Source organism: Rousettus aegyptiacus, unplaced genomic scaffold, assembly GCF_014176215.1.
Source record: "Rousettus aegyptiacus isolate mRouAeg1 unplaced genomic scaffold, mRouAeg1.p scaffold_m13_p_13, whole genome shotgun sequence".
NCBI classification, from domain to species: domain Eukaryota; kingdom Metazoa; phylum Chordata; class Mammalia; order Chiroptera; family Pteropodidae; genus Rousettus; species Rousettus aegyptiacus.
In genome coordinates this window covers 3,398,059-3,419,970 of record NW_023416288.1, presented here as the reverse complement: position 1 = coordinate 3,419,970, position 21,912 = coordinate 3,398,059, and the positions used below count along the sequence as shown (strand labels likewise).

General features: G+C 35.7%; 1 protein-coding gene and 1 long non-coding RNA gene across 7 annotated transcripts in view; both read left to right on the top strand.

Moving 5' to 3' along the window:
• Nucleotides 1-21,912, top strand: part of LHFPL3 (LHFPL tetraspan subfamily member 3) — a 490,487-nt gene that overhangs the window by 94,680 nt on the left and 373,895 nt on the right. The window lies entirely within an intron of this gene.
• On the top strand, nt 17,650-19,646 carry LOC118610800. The gene is made up of 2 exons (XR_004954083.1): nt 17,650-18,063; nt 18,467-19,646. It is a non-coding gene; the product is annotated as an uncharacterized LOC118610800 (long non-coding RNA).

Genomic DNA, 21,912 nt, shown 5'->3' with positions numbered 1-21,912 from the left:
TCTAGAATGCCAAAGAATAGAGCTTCTTTACCTTTGGACCTCACTGCACTCTTACCACAGCTGCTTTTTGATTCTTAAGCCTGATCCTTTATTTTGTAATATTTGGGCATGTCCTTTGGAGTTATTGTCATAAGTGATCTTGTGATTGATGATTGAACCCTGAATCCCCTCACTGAGTTACATTATCTTGGAAAGTACCAATAGTTTATAGCTGACAGCTGGTAACCATGGCAGGACCCCATTTTCAGAAAGTGTGATTGGGGTAACTTAAGAAGACAAAGATTAATGTGGCTGGCAGAAACTTGGGTGATTTTGTGGTACTGTGCAGCCACTGAAAGGGAAGAAGACAAGCAAAATGTAGCCCCTAAGCTTGTCCCTCAAGTGAGCAGCACAGCATCACAGAATACTAGCATCTCCCAATCCCATCTAACATACCAGATCACACCCACATTGGATGGCACGGGTTAGGCACAGATGAACAAATTTTCAGAGGAGACAAAAGGAGTCCATGACCATTATTTTCAATGCATGAATGTTTGGCCTCCAGAGTGTGTTTTCTCATAAGCTCTGATCATGTTGTGAATGCCCATTGGCACTGAAGGATACAAGTGCTATTAGACATCTTGGCACGGCCCTTCTCTACCCATCCGGTCCACCACTTATAGATTAGGCAAATGGCTGAGAGTGCCTAGCATTTACAAAGACCCTCTATATTAGCTAGGAGAAAATTCAGAAGCATTTGAGACAAAAGAAATAGAGGTTGCCCCCAGGTGCTTCCCTTTAACCAACAAGGACATTTAACTCTAAAATTCCTTAATTCCCAGAGCAACTCTGACTTTTGCCCCCTGGTAAGTTGTCTAAGTGGAGAGTCTGGACCCCCACTCCCATTTCAGACTAAGGCTGCCCTAACAGTATTCTGCAGAAGCTACTGGCTTATAGTTCTGCAGCTTGTTCATGAGTATTCATTAGTGGTCAGAAAAGGCAGAATAAGTATATTTCTTTGGGGGAACTGAAAGAGAGTAATAGGAGAGCATACAGAGAGCACAAAAGAAATTATAGTGATAAAAAGATGATCTATCAAAATCATAGCATCTAGATGAATTTACCGAACTGAAAAGTAGATTAATGCAGTGTTTATTTCCCCAAAAGTTGACTGATCATGACCACATAATATGGGTCATTTGCAAATTAACACAACCTTTGGGCATTATACAGAGGGTAGGAAAATGATATCATTCCACATGCGGTTAAATACTTATTCTGAAACTGGATTTCTTTGATGAGTTTCCCTTCTCAGGCATAGTTCAATACAGTAGAGAGACAGATATAAGCCAGGGGCTATTTGTAACCAGCAGAGCAGCTGTAACATGCCTGCAGAGTGACTTCATTCATTAAAGGAAATCCATGCATGGTAACTCCGGCCAGGTGCACATCCCTGAAGAAAACAAACAATAGCACTGGGTTTTTTGTGTTGTCAGGACAATAATGTGTGTGTCAGTTAAGCAAGTGCTACGTTGTGATTACTCTTGAAATCCTTTGAATTGAATGTTAGTTTAATTGACACCTACATTATGCATGTGTTAGAAGCCACTCCTCAGTATTTTTAAACATCTGTAATATATAGATTGTGTTTAAAGGGATTCAAAATTTTAGTTTTACCTAGGTACTCCACTGTGTTGGTTACATAATAAACTTCTGTCAACCTAACATTGTTCTTTGTCAGCAATTCTTAACTATGATTTCTAAGTTGCAGTCGCCATGTTTATTGACTCATAAATATGGACTGGCAAGGTCTAACTTCAAAGAACCTTTTTTGGGTAGCTTGGTAATTTTTAAAAGCATATTATAGTTCTGGGAACCTTTCTAATAATTGTTAATTTGCATGTACTCTATAGTTGATCTGAAGTTTTGTGTTGCCTTGACAGTTTTTGGTTTGTTTGTTTGTTTTTATTTTTGTTTGGTTTGTTTTTTTAAATTTACTTTTATTATGGTGACATTGGTTAACAAAATCCAGTAAGTTTTAGGTGTACAATTCAACAGAAAGGCATATATATATATGTATTGCATTATGTGTTCACCTTATTGTTTTTGTTTTTAATACTGTATTTTTCATCTGGCCAAGATGCGGTAGTCTTGTATATCTATTTGTTATTAGCAACACTTAATAACACTTATGTCATTAAAACATGAGGCAGTATTTTATAGAATTAAAAAATCAACTTCCCAAGCTTCATTGTATAGGGAAACAATATCACATAATAGATAAGAGCATTGGTTTGGAAATCAGAGCTCTAGGGTCCAAATCCAGCTTCCCTACTTACTAGATATGTCTTTAGGCAAGCTACTTAATCTTTCTAATCTTTGGTTTTCTCATTGTTAAGTGGGAAGATAAAGATTATCTACTTTATAAGATTATCGCGAAGAGTAAATGAAGTAATCCCCTTAACACAGGGCTTGGCACACAGTAAATGTTCAATGAACTTTTCATATCTCATCTATTAACATTCTCGCAGACTTCAGAAATGGTGCCTATCCCTGGAGTTAATCATCCTTTGTCTGGTTACTGTGTGGAAGTGACATAAAATGGCCAGACTTCTAGCTTAGTGCTTCCTTTTTTATATAGATACTTTTTTCATTTACAACAATGAGATTTATATCCAGGCAAAGTTGAAGATATAAAATTTAGAAACAATTAATTTCATTCTTTTGTAAGTCTTTTAAAAAGGGGGTTTTGTTTATTGTAATACTCCACCAATTGTTTGGATCCCTCCTCTCTTCATATTTCTCCTACAAGTTAATAGCAGCAAAGCAAGGAGAGAACTAAAACCATTTTTCTGTCCTTTGATTTAATCTGAGCCTCTTGACCCTGATCCACAAAGCAGGATATTTCATCTTCTGCCAGAGGTGCTAATTAAAGTCAAGTGTTATAAGACATTGTTCTTATCACCAGGAAGTCAGCGCCTTCACAGAGGGACGTAAGATAATTTGATAAAACTTGATATTTATTTGATAAAATATCTTGCAGGTCAGTTTCTGTGATTTTTTTCCTCAAGAGGCTTAGGAATTATCCCCAAAATGAAAAAAAAAAAAATCTTTGAATTTGAGAAGTAATTTGTAGTAGAAATTGACTTAAGGGAAGTCAGTTCCATTTGTTTTCTGCTCTCTGATCATTTGTAATGGCCTCTTGCATTACAGGAGGAGGAAGGGGGCAGATGGAAAAACAAAGATAAAAACATAATCACTAAAGATGAGGCTGCCAAAAGATTATGCAGAGCTGTATATTTCCTTTCTGCTATCTATAAACCCTTTAGATAGAAAGATTCTTGATCAGACCTATTTGGAGATAGCAGTTTTATTTGGTACTCACATCTGATTTAGGTCTTAGCACCTTTAAGTCTTAAACTTCTTTTTCCAGATTTTATCAACTTTAAAAAAAACTTGCAAGTTACAAAATAACATGCTTGCTCTGATTAACTCATACAAATAGATAAGCAAATTCTTAACTTCAGGAGAATTTTAGTATTCAGAAATATAGGTAGAAAAACTGTTACATTAGGGACAGTATTGAAATCTGTAGTTGTTATTTTGCATTTCAGTCTTGATTGCAACTTTCTAAAACATTTTATCTTTTTTCTACAACTCTTTCTCAAATATATTATATGCTTGAAATTGCATCAAACTTGGATCTCAGACTTTAGAGTTTAGGGATTTGCCCATGTCGTTGGGGCAGACATTACTAAGAAGCTACGTTCTTTCTCTAAAAACTCCGATAACTTGCTTTAATCTGAGCAAAAGAAAAGTTATAAATTTTTCTCTCCAGTGGTCTTTAGGATTCATTTATTAAATACTGAACTTAAAAAGACAATATTTTCTCTAATTGGTTAATCAAATCATTTACTGATGCAAACTATTGAACTAGCTTAGTGACTTACAGAATTACAAGCTTCTTACTCTCAAGAATTTTTTTCATTTAATTGGTCCTACAAGTCAAAAAGTCAGGTTCTTTATAAAGCAAGGCCATGAATGCTCTTTCTTTAAATCTTTAAATCCAATGGTGTTTTCTTTTTTCAATTGAGATATAATTGATATATAACATATTAGTTTCAAGCATACAACATAACATTTTGTTATTGTACATATTGAAAAATGATTGCCAAAGTAAGTCTAGTTAACAGTCACACCATACATGGTTAATTTTTTTCTTTTTTTATGAGATTTATGATTATTTATATATTATTTATTTTTATATAATATATATATAGTATTATATATAAATAATAATTATTATTAACTATGGCCTTTGTGCTGCACATCACCTCCCAAGGTACAGTGCATTCTCTTAGTGTTGTTTTCTTTAGTAGCTCTCAGATGTGGAAACACTAAGCAGGTACTCCTCTTACTTTTTTGACTTCTGTGTTCCTTAAATAGAGATTTTGAGGTTCATATCTTAAGTATTTTCTATTCTCTGGAACATTTGTTTTTATAAAAAATACTTTAAAATGTTACTTTCTATTTTTTATTTCTTATTATGATCAAGTTAAATGAAAATATCTACTTATCTGAAAGTAAGTGTTCAGGACACATGTACAGTATTAAGTTGGACCACATGAAATCACTATTTCTGCAGGTCAAATATGGTCAAATATTGGCAATTTCTTCTTTTCCTCTTGTATTTTTGTTTGCTTTCTCTACTACTATATAGGAGATCCATTTTTGCCTGAATAAATCAAGATATGATTTAGTTTTAGGCTTTCTAATACATTTTAATGAAAGAATTCTTGTTTTCAACTAAATTGATTAATTTGGATGTTCTATTTTCCTCCTCAAGTCATGTGGGTAACTTCCATTATCATTAATATGCTACAAATATTGCAAAGGAAGATGATATTATTGAGGTTTTTTTCAGTTATATATTGGAATCATGGATTTAACTGGTAGTAGATCTTATAGTTTTCTGAGTATTAAATAGTGAAAAAGATAGGAGAATTCTTTCTTTCTTTTGCTTTTCTTCAGTAAATAGGTTATTCATTCCTGTCTACAATGCCAGAGTTAGAAATAACTGTAGCCATTTCAAGGTCTTACCCTGTAGCTGGTTCATCTCGTTCCTTGGCAGGCACAGACGGTACTTTATATGATGACTCTATAATTACCCAGTTTTGGTAAACATGCGTTATTTAGCCAATACAGCAAAATGGCTCCTTCAGAGCCATTACATTGCAGTTCATCAAGTAAATAGTGATTTAGCCATTTTCATGAAAAATATGTGTTATTTCGTTGATAGCCTGTCAACCCACAGCATTCAGCTAATTCCCTATCACCCTTTATGAGTATTTTGGAACCTCTTTTGAAAAGCATTACTGTACTCTATGAATACTGTACAATTTTCTATTTCAATTTAAAAGTCAGTTAATGTGATTGTTTTTTATAGATATTCCTATTATGAACAGTATCTCAGTGTTAGAGATATCAGCACACAGTACCCAGACTATTAAGGTGAATTGTTTTGATAGAAAAGAAAATGGCTCGATTGCCTTTTAAGAATGGAAAGAAATGATTTTATAATGTTTAGGCCCTTTTGACATTTTTGCTTAAATTTGATGTAATTTAATGACAGAATTTTAAAACTCATTTAAGAAGATATGCTTATGTGTCTATTGCTCTATCTGAAAGCAGGTGTACACTGGTGAAGCTGAACTTTAATACAAATGGAGTTTGTTTCACAAACAAAGATGCCTTTCAGATTACAACTAAGATGATGTCTTTAGAAATCCTTCAAAAGAATCCATTTTCTTCAGGCTAAAATTACAATGCGGGTTTTTGGGTATCGCCTCCTAAGGGACAGCGAGAAGTAGCCTCATAACTCAAAAGAGAGAAATTCATGAAGACAGTGGTGAGGATTCTGTGCGCATTTGTTTTTGTGGTGATGTGCCATGCAGAGATTACTAATGAAGTAATACATTGGGATGTGGATGGAGTTCCTACCCACTGAAATGATTTTTATTTTTCTGAGAGACAAAAATAGCTGCCTCGGCATTCTGTGGTGCTGGGCCTTGGTGGAAAATGTTGTGGTTTCATGCTTCTTCCTCTGATGACATGATACATATATTTAACAAAGGTGTGACAGTCTGAATATATTTAGCAAATCTCTGTAGGGCACAGAAGTAGAAAATTAGAATGGAATCACCCACCAAAGGACTTCAAAATGAATTCCCAAAAAACCACAATGGGCCTTGCTGTATTCAATAACTCTATGAGGACAGGGCGAAAAAATAACATCTTGATTGCACTTCACATATGAATTAACAGTGGTTCATACCTCAATGTGTCTTTTCAGGCCTTAGTTCAATGGTTTGCCTTAATCCATATACATTCCTAAGAAAATTCCTTTAGTCCACTTCCCTAATCCATGTGTGATTTAATCAGAGCAGAATTGAGTTTGAGGACAACGACCTTTTGTCCATGGTGCTGTCCCATCATCCCTTGTGGTGATAGTGGCCTCAAACTCTGCCTTCTCTCCCCAACTAGTGACCCTAGGCTGTCTTCCCTAAGAATGGTGAAACATTTTCTATTTTGGATGACCACTTGTTTGATAATCAGAGGTGTCTGCCTGTATTCTCTTGATTAGTGACACATGAAGACAGTTCCTTCACACTTTGGCTGCTTCCCTCAGTTCATACAACTTTCTGGCTTTGTTTTTACATTTCATCCATCATTTGGATGGATATATTCAAGGAAAATGACCAAAAGAAAACCAATTATGAAGGATACTATATGGCAGTTTGTTTTCTGTGTGTGTTTGTTTTCCCTCAGAAACACCTGTGGCCTTCTGAGTTTTCCTGAAGACTCTCAGGAAAAAAAATCTCCTGAACTTATCAGAGAAATCTGGAGAGCCGAGAGAAGCAGAGTGAAAAAAAAGTGGGAAAAAAGTTGTTTTACTTAAAGTGCCTATTATCAAAAGTGCCATCCTTAGCATTAAAAGATTCTTTGTGACTTCTGTATTTTAAATACAGCCTTTTAAAAAGTAGTTGTACAAAATGAAGTTACTCTTCTAGATAGGAATAAGAAGAAAGAATGGTGGTCTGGGCTCTGTTTTTGCCCTTCTGACATCTCTATGAATCTCCTTTCCCCATTCTACAGTGAGCTTTATTATTCTCTTTCTGAAAAGCCTTCACTGCAGAAACAAAGCAGAGTGGAAATGAATGAATAAGATGACTCCTTTAAACCTACCTCTGCCTCTTCCCTTTACCTTTCTATGCTAGAGAGTGGTATCTTCCAGCATGGGTGGCTAATAGGTGGACCAGAGCCCTGAGCAAGGAGCCTATAGCTCCTCCTAAAAATCTAATGAAGCTGAGACCAGAGAGAACCAACAGTAGAATCAGAACTATAGGTCTGGATTTGACTTTTCTGGATATCATATACATGTAGTGTGACTAATTAGTTTTTTCATGTAGAGTGTCAGAGGGAGTGTTGACAGAAAATGGGACAATACTCATAAGATTACAAATCTAAAATTTAGTAAAACCTGTAAAATTATAGATTTTATTTATTTTTTAAATTATTACTATTTTTTGGCGACATTGGTTAACAAAATAAAGTAAGTTTCAGGTGTATAATTTAATAGTAAGGCAGGTATATATTAGATTGTGTTTTCCCTTCCCATGGTTAGATTTCTTTCTGTCAACACATATTTGACCCCTTTTACCCCATCTATGTCCCTCCTCCTCTGTGCCCTTACCCTCTGGTAACCACTGGTCTATTGTCCACGTACATGAATCTATGCTGATTTGTCCTATTCCTTTGTTGCTTTTAGGTTTATGTCCCACATATAAGTGATATCGTGTGATTTTCAACATTTTCTGTCTGGCTTATTTTGCTTAGCATGACTATCTCAAGATCCATCATGGTTGTCACAAATGGCAGTATTTCATCTCTTCTTATGGCTGAGAAACAGTCCATTGTATATATGTACCACAGCCTCTTTGACCATTCATCTACCATAAGGCACTTGGCCACTGTGAATAATGGTCACTGTGAATAATGGTCACTGTGAATAATGGTCACTGTGAATAATGCTGCTTGAACATCAGTGTGCAACTATCTTTTTGAATATGGGTTTTCAATTCTAAATACCCAGCAGCAGGATTGCTGGATCATATGGTAGATCAATTCTTAGTTTTTTGAGGAACCTCCATACTGTTTTCCAGAGTGACTGTACCAATTTGCAGTCCCACCAGCAGTGTATGAGTGTTCCTTTTTCTCTGCATCCTCTCCAACATTTGTTATTACTTGTCCTGTTGATTATAATTATTCTAACAGGTGTGAGGTGGTATCTCATTGTGGTTTTGATTTGCATTACCCTAACAGCTAGCGATGATGAGCATCTTTTCATTTGTTTGTTAGCCTTTTGTATGTCTTCTTGGGTGAAGTGTCTGTATTTGCTTATTGTTTCTAATAGTGTTCTCGTGGAGTCTTTAGAGTTTTCTATTTAGAGAATCATGTCATCCACAAATAGTGACAGTGTGACTTCATTTCCTATTTAAATGCCTTTTATTTCTTTTTCTTTCCTGACTGCACTTGCTAGGACCTCCAATGTTATATTGAATAACAGTGATGATAGTGAACAGCATTGCCTTGTTTCTGATCTTAGAGGGAAGGTTTTTCATTTTTCACCATTAAGTATAATGTTGGCTGAGGTTTGTCATATAGGCCTCTATTATGTTAAAGTACTTTCCTTCTATACCAGTTTTGTTAAGTGTTTTGACCATAAATGGATGCCGTATCTTCTTGAAGGCTTTTTCTGCATCTATTAATGTGATCAGATGATCCTTATTTTTTAATTTGTTTATGTGGTGTATCACATTAATCGATTGGCATATGTTGAACCATCCTGTGCCTCTGGATGAAGCCCACTTGATCATGGTGTATAGTCTTTTGAATATGTTGTTGTGTTCGGTTCACTAGAGTCTTATTTATTGTTTTCACATCTGTGTTCATGAGAGATATTGGTCTGTAGTTTTCTTTTTTGTATGTTATATTTACCAGGTTTTGGTATTAGAGTAATATTGACCTCATAAGATGAGTTGGGAAGCATTGCCTCCTCTTCGAATTTTTGGAAGAGTTTGAAGAGAATAGGTATTAAATCTTCTTTGAATGTCTGGTAGAATTCACTGGTGAAGCCATGTGGTCCTGGACTTTTACTTTTTGGTAGGTTTTTGATGATTGTTTCAATTTCCATACTGCTGATCGGTCGGTCTGTTTAGATTTTCCATATCTTCTTGATTCAGTCTAAGAAGATTGTATTTTCTAAGTACGGTTCTATTTCTTCTAGGTTATTAAATTTGATGTTATATACTTTTTCATAGTATTCTTGTATGATCCTTTGTATTTCTGTGATGTCAGTTGTAATTTCTCCTCTTTCATCCCTGATTTTGTTTATTTGTCTCCCTTCTCTTTTTTCTTTAGTGAATCTAGCCAGGGGTTTGTCAATTTTATGAACCTTCTCAAAGAACCAGCTCTTTGTTGCATTTATTTTTTCTATTATTTTTCTTTGTTTTCAATTTCATTTATTTCTGCTCTAATTTTGATGATTTCTTTTCTTTTGCTGACTTTAGGCCCATTTGTTCTTCCTATTCTAGTTTTTACAGATGAAGTGTTAGACTGTTTAATTGGGCTCATTCTAGTTTTTGGAAGTAGGCCTGTAATGATGTGAACTTTCCTCTTATGACCGCTTTTGCTGTGTCCCAAAAGTTTTGATGTGTTGTACTATCATTATCATTGTTTCTATGTATCTCTTGATCTCTTTTTATTTCTTCCCTGACCCAGTTATTCTTCAGTAGCATGTTGTTTAATCTCCATGTATCTGTGGTTCTTCCTGATTTCCTTTTGCAGTTGATCTCTAATTTCAAAGCATTATGATCAGAGCATATAGTTCGTATGATTTCAGCTCTCTTATATTTGTTGAGGCTATTTCCGTGTCCAGTATGTGGTCGATTCTTGAGAATTCTCCATGTGCACTAGAGAAGAATGTATAAGTAGCTGTTTTGGGATGGAAAGCTCTGTAAATGTCACTTATGTCCAATTGGTCTAATGTGTCATTTAAGGATGTTATTTCCTTATTGATTTTCTGTTCGGATGATCTGTCCATATCTGACAGTGGAATATTCAGGTCCCCTTCTATGATAGTGTTGGTTTGTTTCTCCCTTTAGTTCTGTTAGTAATTGCTTCACATATTTCAGACTCCCTGATTGGGAGCATAGATATTAATGTGTTATGTCTTCCTTGTGCATGATTCCCTTTATCATTATGAAGTGTTCCTCAGTGTCTTTCTTTACATCCGATATTAGTACTGCTACTCCCGCTTTTCTCCGAATGTCATTTGCTTGAAATATCATTTCCCACCCTTTCACTCTGAGTCTATATTTGTCTTTGGAGCTGAGATGTGTCTCCTGGAGGCAGCATATGGTTGGGTTTTGTTTTGATACATTCTTCAACTGTGTGCCTTTTTATTGGTGAGTTCAGTCCATTTACATTTAGGGTGATTATTGAAATATGAGGTCTTCTTATAGCCATTTTATCTTTTGCTTTTTGGTAGCTCGGTGTTTCCATTGCTTCCTTGTCCTTGCGTTTCTGTTTTCTTTATTTTGGTGGGCTTGTGTGGATTTTCCTGCTGGTCTTTCTTGTTCTATGTTATGTACTTCATTTCTGAATCTTTGATGTGTGGTTATCATTACAAATATGTAAAGGATAGTTATACATATACAGTTATCCATTTTCTTCTGCATGTACCTTATCTTCTTTCCCCTTTGCGAATCTGATCGTTGAATCTTTTTTTTTCAGTCATTATTTCAATTTGTCCTTATCTATGCTTAACATTCATTAGTATCTTACTATAGCAATTTCTTATTATTGTTTAAGCTTATAATGCCCTGTTCTTATTATGGGTTGCATTCTTCTGTTTCTATTTGCTTTATAGTCACCTTACTCCTAATTATCTATTTTTTCCTTTCATTTTGTTTTAGGTGAGGTGACCCCTTTCAGTATTTCCTGTAGTGCAGGCCTCATAGTATAGAATTTCCTCAATTTTTGTATGTCTGGAAAGGTCTTAATTTCTCCTTCATATATAAAAGAGAGCTTAACTGGATACGTCATTTTAGGCTGGTAGTTCCTTTCACTTAATAGTTTAAATATTTGATTTCATTCCTTCTGGCCTGTAAGGTCTATGCCGTGAAGTCTACTGATAACATAATGGGTTTTCCTTTATGAGTTACCATTTTCTTTTCCCTGGCTTCTCTGAGAATTCTGTCTTTGTCCTTGATTTTTGATAATTTTAATACAATGTGTCTTGGTCAAGGTCTTTATAGGTTGAGATAATTGGGTGTTCTGTTGACTTCTTGAATTCCGAGCTCCTGCTTATTCCTTAGATTTGGGAAATACTCATCCACTATTTATCTGAAAGTGCTTTCTAGTCCTTGCTCTTTTTCCTCACCTTCGATAATGCCCATTATTCTTATGTTTCTTTTCCTGATGGTATCAGCTAGTTCTTGTATTTCTTTTTCATTATTTTTAATTCTTCGGTTTTTCTCTTCTTCCCCCTGATTTATTTCTAGATTTCTGTCTTCGATATCACTGATGCTTTCCTCCATTTGGTAAACTCTATTTCCTTAGCTTGCTGTTTCATTTACAACTCTTGCAGTATGTTTTTTTATCCCCAGATGATCTATTTTGTTCTTTTTGAGGGTTTCAATCTCCTTACTAAAGAACTCATTCTGCTCATCTAGTTGTTTTTTCAATTCCTGTAATTGTTGATATGACTTGTTCCAGAACTCACTGAGTTTTTTGAGAAACACCATCTTGAATTCTCTGTCATTTAAGTTTCATATTTCTATGTCTGTAAGCTTATTTTCTGGAGATTTGTCTCTTTCTTTCTGAGATGCCTTGTTGCTTTGATTGTTCTTGGTGTTTAATGGACTATTTCTCCACCTCGGCATTAATAAAAATGTATTCTTCTTTTCTTCCAGAAATAAGATTTATTATATAAGAGTGTCTCTTTAGACTGCTGTAAGGAAAGTGCCTTTCTTTTGGTTTCCAATATGTGGAGTTTAAGCCTCTTGGGTCTGTGCTTTATATAAAGCCTTAATAATGCTTTTTTTTCTTTCTCTTACAGATGTTTAATCTTGCTCGCTACCCTCAGTCTCAGTCCTTGTCAATGTTAGCGACAGTTTCTGTAGCGTTTGCTCATATTCCTTTGGGTTCCGCGGTGTTTGGTCTTGGAGAGAATGGGGGGAGGGGCCCTCTGGGTTTGGGGTTGAGGACTGCATCTCATACTCAGTTTTGCAGCTGGGACTGGTAAAAATCAACTGTTGTTTCTCTGCTATCTGCTTATCTGCTTTCTGCCCTGATTAGTAGGCCCTGCTGCTGGTTCCTTGGAGCTCATAGCACTTCCAGGCAGGGCTGTTCAGGGATCTCCCTGTACCATCTCCCTACCCTCTCCTCCTACAGGGAGCTCCCACCTCTGTAAGAAGCAGCTTTTTTATTTCTTACTGTCCACCACCCAACACCTTGGGTCCTGACCTGTGATAGCTCTTATGCATTGATCTCATGCTCAGATGTGCTGTTGTGTGCAGTTTGGGTGTTTTTTGTTGCGTTTTAGATGTTCAGCTTATTGTCATATCAAGGGGAGAGATCTGGGGATGTCTCTCACTCTACCATGTTTCTCCAAACTCCTTCTCTGCTTTAATTAAAAGACATGAGGGGCATAATTGTAAAACTGTTCCATTCTTTAATTCTTATGTGGCCCATCTATAAAGATATAAATTATTTGGAAATCCTATCCTTTGGTTTTATTCTCCAGTTTATACACTATTAATGCTGAATGGAAAGGAAATGAGGTATATAACCTACATTTTCCATCTTGTCTCATTAGTGTGATCGATTAGCCAGTCTCCTCATTGTGCCTCCATCATTTTGCCTAAGAGCCTCCTCAGTGTTTTCCTTTATAATTTTATTTAATTTTGATGCACAAACTAGGTGTGGATTGCAACTTTTTACTTTATCACTAATATCAACATTGACTTATAGACAGCTTTGCTCTCCAAAAATGGATCTTGGGGTTTTAAAAAGCACAATTATTAACATTTTTATTTTAATGGATTATTGGTGATGAGGCAAATTAAGTGAATCACATAATACTTACTCAGGTCTATCATATGCCACTGGTTGATTAACAACTAACTACATAGATGAAATGTTCCAATCAAAAGACAAAGGGGAGCTGAATGGATAAAAAAACAAGACCCTCACATATGCTGTGTATAAGAGACCAACTTCAACTCGAAGACACACACATTAAAAGTAAAGGGATAGAAAAAGATATTTCATGAAAAGGGAAAAAAAGCTTGAGTAGCAATACTTATATCAGATAAAATGGACTTTAAAACAAAGGTGATAATAAGAGTCAAAGAAGGACATTACATAATGATAAAGGGATCAGTACAACAAGAGAGTATAACCCTAGTAAACATTTATTTGCCCAACCTAGGAACATGTAAATATATAAAGCAAATATTAACCAATATAAAGGAAGAGATCACAGTAATACAGTTATAATAGGGGACTTTAACATCCCATTGACACAAATGGACAAGTCTTCCAGACAGAAAATGAACAAGTAAACAGTGGCCTTAAATGACACATTAGACCAAGTGGATTTAATTGACATTTTTAGGACGTTTCACCCAGAAGCAGCAGAATATACATTCTTAAGTGTACATGACCATTTTCCCAGATAGACCACATGTTAGGCTGCAAAACAAGTCTCAATAAATTTAAGAAAATTGAAATCATGTCAAGAGTCTTCTTTGACCACTATTGTGAAACTAGGAGTTAATTACAAGGGAAAAAAACTGAAAAACACACAAACATACAGTGGTTCAATAACATGCTTCTAAACAAAAAATAGGTGAACAATGAGATAAAGCAACAAATCAAAAGATATCTTATGAGAAATGAAAACACACACACACACACACACACACACACACACACCCAATCACCCAAAACCTATGGAACACAGAGAAAGCAGTCCTAAGAGTGCTTTCAGTTAGCAATATAGGCCAACTTGAGGAACAAGAAAAAGCTCAAATAAACAATCAAACCTTACAGTCAAAAGAATTAGAAAAATAATAGCAAACACAGCCCAAAGTGAGTGGAAAGAGGAATAATAAAGATGAGAATAGAAAAAAAGTCTAAAAAAGCAATACAAAAGATCAATGATACCAAGAGCTGGTTCTTTGAAAAGATAAACAAAATTGACAAAGCCTTTAACCAGACTCATTAAGAACAAAAGAAGAGTACTGAAATAAATAAAATCAGAAATGAAAGAGAAGTGACAACTGTCTCCACAGAAATACAAAGAGTTAGAAGAAAATACTATGAGCAATTGTGTGCCAACAAATTGGACAATCTGGGAGAAATGGGTACATTCCTAGAAACATAAAATCTTCCAAAATTGAATCGAGAAGAAACAGAAAATCCGAACTGACTTTTTACTATTAACAAAATTCAATCAGCAATCAAAAAAGTCCATACAAACAAAAGTCCTGGACCAGATGGCTTCATAGGTGAATTTTACCAAACATTCAAAGAAGAATTAACACCTATTCTTCTTAAACTGGTCCAAAAAATTCAAGAAGAATAAAGGCTCTCAGGCTCATCTAATAAGGTCACCATTACTCTGATTCCAACCAAAGACTTTACAAAGATAGAAAATTATAGGCCCATATCCCTGATAAACATAGATGCAAAAATCCTCAAGGAAATATTAGCAAACCAAATTCAGGAGGACATTAAAAAGATCATACACCGTGAATAAGTTGGACTTATTCCTAAGATTCAAGGTTGGTTCAATACCCACAAATCCATTAATGTGATACACGACATTAATAAACTGAAAGATTAAAATTATAAGATTACAACAATAGATGTAGAAAAAGCATTTGACAAAATTCAGCATCCAAAAACTCTCAAAAAAGTGGAAATAGAGGGAATATACCTCAACATAGTAAAGGCCATAGCTGAAAAACCCACAACTAACATACTCAATGGGGAAAAGCTAAAAGCATTCTTTTAAAATCAGGAACGAGACAAGGATGTCCACTTTCACCTCTTTTATTCCACATAGTATTGGAAATTTTAGCCACAGAAAATAGACAAGAGAATTAAAAGTCATCCAAATGGGAAAGGAAAGTAGTAAAGCTGTTTATATTTGCAGATGACATGATATTATATATAAAGAACCTTAAAGATTCCACCAAAAAACTGTTGAAACTGATAAATGAATTCAGTAATGTATCAGGTTACAAAATTAACATTCAGAAATCAGTTGCAGTTTTATATGCCAATAATGAACTATAGAAAGAGAAATTAAAAAATAAAATAAAGAGAAATTAAGAAAACAATCCAATCCCATTTATAATTGCATCAAAAAAAAATACTTAGGAATAAATTTAACCAAGGTGGTAAATGACCTGTACTTGGGAAATTATAGGTCATTAAAGAAAAACTGAAGGAGCTAGAAATAAATGAAATGTATAATGTGCTCATGAACAGTAAGAATGAACAGCATTAAAATGTCCATACTATCCAAAACAATCTATAGAGACTGAATGCAATCCCTCTCACAATACCAATGGCATTTTTTTACAGACCTAGATCAAATAATCCTAAAATTTATATGAAATCATAAAAGATCTTGAATAGCCACGGATGTCTACCTGATGTCAACCTCTACTACCAGCCTATAATAATCAAAACATCATGGTAATGGCATAAAAACAGAAACAAAGATCAATGGAACAGAATGGGGAGTCTAGAAATAAATCTATGCCTATATTGTAATTTTATCTATGACAAAGTAGTCAAGAATTATAAATGATATAAAGACAGTCTTTTCCATAAATGGTGTTGGGAAAACGGGACAGATACATGCAAAGAAATTAAACTGGACAAATATCTTACACCATATACAGGAATAGACTCAAAATGGAGTAAAGACTTAAATGTAAGACCCGAAACCATGAAACACCTAGAAGAAAACATAGGCAGTAAACTCTCTGACACTGCTCTTAGTCATATTTTTTTCAGATATATCTTCTTGGGCAAGGGAAACAAAAGAAAAAACAAACAAATGGGACTACAGCAAACTAAAACATTTTTGCACAGCAGAGGAAACCAACAAAATGAAAAGACAACCTTCTGAATGGGAGAAGATATCACCTATGATACATCCAATAAGGGGTTAATATCCAAAATTTATAAAGAACTCATGCAGCTCAACAGCAAACGAACAATTTAATTAAAAAATGGGCAGAAGACTTGAATAGGTATTTCTTTAAAGAGGAAATACAGATGGCCAATACAATATGAAAAGATGCTCAAGATTGCTAATCATCAGAGAAATGCAGATTAAAACCACAATGAGCTATCACCTCACACCTGTCAGAATGGCTATCATCAATAAATCAAAAAACAAGTGTTGGTGAAAATGTGGAACAAAGGGAACCATTGTATACTGTTGATAGGCTTACAAAATGGTACAACCACTGCGGAAAACATTTTGGAGTTTCTTCAAAAAATTGAAAATGGATCTGCCTTTGATCCAGCAATTGCACTAGCCAAAACACTAATTTAAAAAGATACATGTACACCTTTGTTCACTGCAGCTTTATTTACAATAGCCAAGATATGGAAGCATCCTAAGTACCCATCAATAGATGATTGGATATAGAAGAAGTGGTGCATGTATACAGTGGAATATTACTCAGCCATCAAAATTAAATCTTACCATCTGCAATGACACGGATGGTCCTAGGATATTATGCTAAGTGAAATAAGACAGAGAAAGACAAATCCAATATGACCTCACTTATTTGGGGAATCTAAACAACAAAATAAATAAACAAACAAAACTGAATCAGACTGATAGATACAGAGGACAAACTGATGATTGCCAGATGGGAAGGGGGTTGCAGGGGCTGGGTGGAAAGGGTAATGGGATTAAGAAGTACAAATTGGTAGCTACAAAATATTCATGAAGTGCAGCGTAGGGAATTAGTCAATAATATTATAATAACTGTAGAACCCAGGTGGGTTCTAGACTAATCGAGGGGATCACTTTGTAAGTTACATAAATCTCTAACCACTCTTCTATATACCTGAAACTAATATAAAATAATATTGAATTGTAATGGCTGAAAAAAGACTGATAGAAATTTATTACTTGCAGGAAAATTACTGCTTGGCTGTGTCCATGGGAACATGGCTATGTCTATGGGAACATAGGCTGTCACCCATAGGAACATAACATTCTAACAATAAGCTTTCTGCTTCTTTACCCCCGCTTACGCACCTGACCTGTGAGTTGACAGGTAATGAATAAAAGAAGCATAGACCTTTGTGTTTAGACAGAATGAAAAATGGGATTTTGGGCTTAAAACCCCTGTACCTCTACATTTCGGGACTGCTTAATTTGGGGTCTGTGTACCCCTGGCAGACCCAGCTGGCTGAATAAAGAGTGTGTTTCCTATAACTCACTGAGTTCTGGTGGTCCATGTGTCTTTCGGGGGCTGGCGGCCACAACAGAATGTCAGCTCTGATTGAAAAAAAAAAATGTGTTCTGACTCTATTTCTAAAAAGAAAAAAATCCCAATATGTAAAAACTAATTATGTTAGGAGATTTTGCTACAGATTTGGCAATATTTGTTGCGTAGGTTCACATTTTAGCTTTAAATGCTTTAAGATTTTTTTTCTCAGATTTATTTCCAACTCATTTTAATAGATCTCTCTTTCTTCTATAGTTTTTTAAACCTTGTATTCTGTTATTGGCCTATTTGCTTTTAGCCATCCTGTGCTGGGGTAGGTTGCATCACTCTTAGATTCTGTTTCTCACATCCCGTTGTCCATGGTCTTTTCATTAGGTTCTGCAAATGAAAGGCACTGTTTGGCTATTAGGCAGTATGGAGATGAGTGGTGTCCAGTTTCTGGAGGATTTACAGCATTGCAATAGAGGTAACAGCATTGTCAACCATGGCCATGGAGGTAGGAAGGGGCAGGAGGATATCTGGGCAGCAGAGGAACTAAGAAGCTAGAGGTTTATATACTCGTCTTATTGTTCCAAGATAAATAATGGGATCAACATTAAAACATGGTATCCTCTTTGATTATGATTTTCCAGGGAAATATTATCCTTAATTTTAAAAAAGAATTCATTTTTATTGCTTCAACAGATTTACAAAAAATTACCTCAATAACACCTTTACCCCTCAACAATTTACATATCTTAAAATTTGCATCTCTTAAGCTATTGCTATTGAGAATGTGCAAAAAGCAAACAGAAAAACCTTAAACATTATTGGAACTTAATGGCATGTTTCTGATTTCAGTCTTCTAAAACTCTATTTTTTTATTGCAGAGATGGTTAGGAAGAAGAGTCGAAGAGTCGGAGTCTGGAAATGCATTAACTAACATGGATAAGGGAGAGGGGAAGAATGGCAGTGCTAGCATCCCCAGCCATGTCTCCACGGCTTTTTATTCTCTCTCTCACAAAGCTGGCTTTTGTTGTTATTATTAGTTACAATCAGATTATTAATTACAGATTATGGTCAACTCCCAAATTCAGCCTCAAGGCCACCACCATGTTATCAGCTACTCCCTCTTCTTATCCTTGTGCCTAGAGCAAGAAGTCCCATAATAGGTAAGGTGTGTGTGCCCTCCCTGTAGTGTGACCTTGTTGCTCCAAGCACCAGGCATCCTGCCATGACTGCAGGCATCTCTCACAACATTTTTGGAGACCACTCAGAGTCTAGAGATACATTTGAATGAAGGGATGAGCTGCAGAAATTCATCACATAAATGTGTTTTTAGACAAGTAATATTTTAGCCCTTCTGCAAGAGAGCAGTACATGTTGACATTGGAAACAAGAGAAGTAAATAGACTGTGTTACCGGGCTCAGACAACTGTATATATGTCTTAGGCCATTCAGGCTACTATAACAAAATCTCACAGACTAGTTATAAACAACAGAAATTTATTTCTCACAGTTCTAGTGGCTGGGATGTCCAAGATCCAGGCACCAGCAGGTGAAGGCCAGCTTCGTAGATGGCATTTTCGCTCTGTGTCCTCATGTGGTAGAAGGGGTGAGGAAGTTCTCTGGAGTCTTTTTTTTTTTTAAGAGAACTAATCCCATTAATAAGGGCTCTGCCCTCATGACCTAATTACCTCCTAAAGACCCTACTTCCTAATACCATTACATTCGGGTTAAAATTTTAACATATGGGTTTGGGGGGAACATAAACATTCATTCTGTAGCATTATACTAATGCTATTCTATTTATAGCATTATACTAATGCTACTACGAAAAATATCGAGATAATTTGGAAATAAGCTGCTCTTCCACTGCTAAAAGCTAACTTTTTTTTTTTCAAATTTTACAGCATCAGTTAAGTCCCCGTGTTTAGCCTTGTTCAGCCTCAGCTCTGAAACCGTCTTTTATTTTGTCAGTTTTAGGTGGCCCAAGGCTTAGGATAAGTGGAACTGGGTGTTTGACCTATGTAATTCCTGCCTGTGGATTAAAAGGGATTTTAGCTGGAATTGAAATCTTCTGATGAGAACCAAATGAAACCACGTTGTTAAGACTCCACCTGTTTCAACAACATAGTATTTGCCTAGAATCACCATCTGAGTTTTGGTTTCTATTTCCATTTTTTTCTTGATCAAGAACCGTATTTTGGACCCTTTCCTTTAAATCTTATCTATCTCCCTCCAAAGTGCTCATCATTGTTAGGCATTAACTCATCCCAATGATTCTCTAGTTATCTCCGTTATTAACATAAATTTCCTCTGTAGCTTCACATTGGTGCCTCTCTTTCCCAACATTCTCTCTAGAACATAATATTTTTTATTTTTTACTTGCATCTGCTAAATCCAAGTGTCTAATGCTTAATAGTTGTAATGCAGGGCAAGGAAAGTGACTTTGAGTTTATTGTTCTCTGGTGGTGTCAGTAAGTTTCATTGTAAAAATGGAAGGGAAGCATTTCTTGCCCTACCTGTCTCATAGAGTTGATGTGACAGTCAAACAAGAGAAGATAGAAGGCAGTAAGAGATAATGGAAAGAACCGAAATTGGGGGAGGAGTGAAAACTCCAGCTTAACTCATATCTCTCCAACATAATAACACTCCTTGAGTGTCAATTTCTTCCACTGTAAAACAGGAGCAATAATAATTCCTACTTGTCTCATTCATAGAAGCGCATTAGGAGCAGTTGAGATATGGTATGTGAATATACCTTGTACATTGTAAAGTGCTATAAAATGTAGATTATACAGGCTTATATCTAATCAGGAAAAAAGTGGCAAACTTATTGTGAGGTATTAATTCATTTCGTTATTTCTGTATTAGATTGTAATGCATGACAAACACACTAGCTTCTGTTATTTGGCAAGCTACATAGATGCATATTTAACTTAATGACATTTTGGGGTTCATTTCTCCTCACCCAATCAAGAAATTAGATACATTTGGATAGGAAAATATTTGAGAATAGACAAATAGGAAACATGGGTTGGCAATAATTGATAATTTGCACAGAGCATATTATGAACTTAGACATCAAGTCATTTGGTTTCTTTATTTCTCCCTCTCCTCCTCCCCCTCTTCCTGTTCTTCCTATTCCTCTTTGTCTCTCTCTATCCTTTCTCTTTTTTTCTCCGTGTCTTTGACCCTATAGGCTAACCCATGGATTTCCTTACTGCATTGTTTTTACTTTCCCACAACTTAGCAGTAAGGGATGTCTTTATCCAACTATTGCCCAGGAGAGTTAGATCTGTCAGTGTTCCGTGAACTCAAGATATTTTAAATGGAAAGACTAATATAAAGAATTAGGTATTTATGAAATCATTGAAAGGTCTGGAGGAGCAGAAATCATCTAGACTGTTGATTTCAAGGTTAAACTAACATAGCTGCAACCCAGAGGTCAGAAAGATGTTATTGTCCTCCCTTCCTCCCTATCTCAATTGGTTTGTATCCTTGAAGTTGATGACTAGACACTGGAAAATGGAGTCTAGTTATTGAGGCCATAATTACCTATCTTGCCAGCCTAAACTCATATGGGAGCATCTCATTGGCAATTGCATTCAGAACCCTGGATGCTAGGGAGTCTAGAAATGCAATCCTCTCTAAGACTGGGGTGAGAATAGAAGCTAAGTGCCAATAGCTTCAGCTTGGGAGGCTGGCTGGCTTATGTTGCCAGATCATCTCGAAGTTTTCAGAAACGAAGGGAGAAAAATATGACTTCGAGTAATAAAGAACCAATAAAATAGATGCATCATTTGCACCCTTGCAAGTGAGAGCAAATATGATAAGATCTGCTCTTAGACTGAGAGTTGTATAGGCATGTTTCAGCATAGAATAGTTTCTATGGAGAATGACAAATTCTCCAAAATAGGAAGTACTTGTGGAAACATTTTCCTACCTTTAACCAATGAGGGGCTCCCCAGGCACTACAACTTTGATCCATTTAGCTCTCTCGTGATTCATTCAATAGGAGACTTCAATTTAACGAGCGCACAGCAAACCTTTGCCCTGTTTGGAACCAGGGCATATGGATGGTTTGATCCAGCCTGTGGTCGCTGAAGTAAATGAAGTGAGCACCGACAGCTTTAGAGCCGATGGGTTTATTTCTGAAATGGCTGCTGCAGATTATTACAAGTGCAGTCTGGAAACAGGGAAGCAATGTCACTCATGGCTAAAAGTAGACCTAGTTCTATTTCCAGCCCATCAGAAATGTATTTTGTATAATAGAAAAAGGACAGGGGGGTTTTAACCCCTTCCACCTTTTGTGGCATGTCCCATGAAATTG